Source organism: Mustela erminea, chromosome X, assembly GCF_009829155.1.
Source record: "Mustela erminea isolate mMusErm1 chromosome X, mMusErm1.Pri, whole genome shotgun sequence".
Classification (NCBI taxonomy): Eukaryota; Metazoa; Chordata; class Mammalia; order Carnivora; family Mustelidae; genus Mustela; species Mustela erminea.
The window spans coordinates 48078500-48082144 of NC_045635.1; positions in this window are offsets into that span (position 1 = coordinate 48078500).

Sequence of the window (3645 nt, forward strand, 5' to 3'; positions counted from 1 at the left end):
GTTTTTAATTTCTATTTTATATTTATTTATTTATTTGACAGACAGAGATCACAAGTAGGCAGAGAGGCAGGTAGAGAGAGAGGAAGGGAAGCAGGCTCCCTGCTGAGCAGAGAGCCCGATGTGGGGCTCGATCCCAGGACCCTGGGATCATGACCTGGGCCGAAGGCAGAGGCTTAACCCACTGAGCCACCCAGGTGGCCCTGTTTTTAATTTCTTAAGGAATCTCCACACTGTTTTCCAAAGTGGCTGCACCAACTTGCATTCCCACCAACAGTGTAAGAGGGTTCCCCTTTCTGATGGAGAGTATTTCTTGAACCAGACACTTGTTGCAATGGTAATCTTTTATTTGTGTCCCTTTCTTTACCTGCTGTCTCTGGCAAGTGAGGGCATTCTTAGGCCTGTAGGACTAAAAGGGGATCTGCTTGCCTCCTCCAATAATTTCAAGGTGAAGAGAGTTTTATGATCAGTGGGAGAAGAAAAGACTCTCAGGCCAGAAGAAAAGACTTTCAGGCCAGACTGCTTGTGGCTGGGTCTCTCTTGCTAGTTTGGTCTGTCCACTTTGGTATCTCTTAGCATTATCAAGACCCACAGAGAAGGAGAAAATTTCACCTGCATCTTATATGTGGCAAAACTCCCAGTGGATTCCCCCTTGCTGGTGGTGTCAGAGGAATTCCCTCTCAATCCAGGGAAGAAATATGCCTGCTTGAGCTGACTTTTGTTTTGAAGTTGAGGGTTAGGAACTGCTGGGTATAGTTCATGTTCTTTTGGTGTGTGTGTGTGTGTGTGTGTGTGTGTGTGTGTGAGAGAGAGAGAGAGAGAGAGAGTATGTGTGTGGACTATAAGATGGTCTGTTGATGTGTTTTTCCTTCTACTCCTGAAATCACAAATCATTCACCCTTTTCTTATTATCTTCTTACTGAAGAGTAATAATTTGGTTGTCTCATATTATTTTGAGCGTTTATAATTGTGCTTAGTGGGTTGGGGCCAGAAGAAATAGGTCTACCTCCTCCTGTACAGACTGGAAATTCTGCAGTTTCTTATTTTTAGGAGAATATGCCTAGAGACATTATGCTGTATAATGAAAGATTAGATTTTTAATGGTAAGAGTTCTGGTGACTGGTGGTCACTCAGAAGTAGGTAGCACTACAGAAATTGTTTTCTCCTATATGTGCATGACTTTGTCCATCAGATGGCAAAGAGGAGAGTAGTAGAATATTCCCTGTGAGCCCACAGAGAAATGAGGGAGAGATGTAAAGGGCAAATCACTTAGTTTTATTCACAAGTTTATTGATGAAATTCTAATAATGATCATAAATGTAATATAATTATAATTATTGTTTTATAGTTAAATATAATTTTTTGGAATACAGGTTTATTCTTGAAAAGAACTAAATTTTTAAATAGTGGCATTTTTGTTTATTTATTGTATTTAAATTTTATTGAGATATAATTGGCATACATCACTGTATAAGTTTAAATTGTACAGCATAAGGACAATTTAAGATGACAGAGGAGTAGAGAGGACCCTAAGTTTGTCTTGTCCCTTGAATACAACTAGTTATCAAGTCATTCTGAAGACCCAAGAAATTCAATCAGAGTTCTGAGAAAACAAATGCAAATAGAAAAGCAACCACCCCTTAGAAGTTCGGAGGTGCAGAGACTTCAATCTGGTGTGATATAGCTCAGGACAGCGCAGTGGGTAAGGATCCTATTTAAATGAAGAGGCTGCCACAAAGTATTATAAGCAGCAGAGTGCAAAGTATTATAAGCAGCAGAGTGCTTGGAATTTTGCAAGTCTGCTACAGTGGGGGACATCCTTATCTTAAAGGTATCGAGGTAGGGAAGTGGTGCAGAATCCCATGTGTCACAGTGTGGTTTGAGGATCCCTAGAGTCCCAAGAAGAATGGGTGGTTCCTAAGTGTGGCAGGGTTCCTAGGCATTGGAACATGGAAGCCAACTGAGAACAGTGAGTCTTGGTTCCCACTTTCTGTTCAGTGTTACCATAAACTATGAAAGACTACACAGTTGTTCCATTGATTTCCTGGGATGGGTACAGCCAAATGGAGAAGGATGATGAGACTTTGCCATAGGAGTCCCTAAAATTTGTCATTTTGAAACTGGGACATGTGCCTGAGATAAAATATGCTCAGTCATAGGCAGGGTGAACACAAGTTTCCAATGGAACCAGTGAGACAAGAATGATTGATTGTTCTTCTGTGAGGCCTCACAGAAGAGTGGGGGGTGTGAAATTTCAGCTCCAGAGCTAGAGAGCTGACACCAACATTCATTCTGCTCTTCAGTGCTGAAAGGATTTAGGAACAAACGAGTGCCATCTAGTGGAGCTAAGAGCCTCTTACACTGAGCTTCCATGCCCACTGGAAGTGCATTTCCCCTAGGGGAAGTCCATCTGAGATTCAGCACAACAGGTGCCTCCCCTAGAAGACCAGCATGAACAACTGTCTAGCTTGAAGTTTGATCATAGAGAGGCGCAAAGCTTCAGCTCTTTAGGAATACAGTATATAGCACTATTTACATTTTTATTCTTTGGTCTTTTACTATTTATTTCTCAGTTATTCTCTTTTTTCAATTCTTTGTATAATTTTTTCATTTTAATTTTATATATACTTTAGAGACAAAAATACATATATATGTATATATGTATATATATATGTATATATATGTATTTTTGTATATATATATGTATATATATGTATGTATATGTATATATATGTATATATATGTATGTGTATATATATATATTTTGTATATATATGTATATATATGTATTTTTATATATATGTATATATATGTATATATATGTATATATATATGTATTTTTGTCTCCCTTAATTGCCTTTTATTATATACATATTTTCCTTCCTTCTTTCTTTCTTTTTTTTTTTCTTTCTTTCTTCTTTCTCTTTCTTTCCTTCTTATTTTGGGACTTGGTTTCTTTGAACAAGTACACCAAAACACACAAGGATCTAGTTTTATTCTGTTCTGTTGTTATTGTTTTTCTTTTCTTTTCTTTTCTTTTTCAACAAAATAATTAGATGGAGAAATTCAGCCAAAAGAAAGAAGAGGAGGTAGTACTCAAAACCAGGGATTTAATCAATATGGACATAAGTAAGATGTCTGAACTAGAATTTAAAATAAGGATTATAATGATACTAGCTAGGCTTGTAAAATGCACAAAGGACACTAGAAAATATCTTACTGTAGATATGAAAGAACTAAAATCTAGCCAGGCAGAAGAAATTAAGAATGCTAATCCTGAGATGCAGTCCTAAGTGGATGCCATAAAAATGAGGATGAACAAATCAGAAGAGTTGAATCAGTGTTACAGAAGATAAACTGATGAAAAATAATGAAGCTCAAAAAAGGGGGAAGGAAAATTATTGGATCCACAAAGGTAGACTTGGGAAAATCAGTGATTCTGTAAAGTGAAAAATATGTATCATTGGGGTCCCAGAAGATGAAGAGTAGGAAAAGGGGGTAGAAGATTTATTTGAAAAAAAAAAAAAATATATATATATATATAGCTGAGAACTTCTGTAATCTGGGGAAGGAAACAGGCATTCAAATCCAAGAGGCACAGAGAAGTCTCATCAATATCAAAAAAATAGACCAACACCACAAAATATT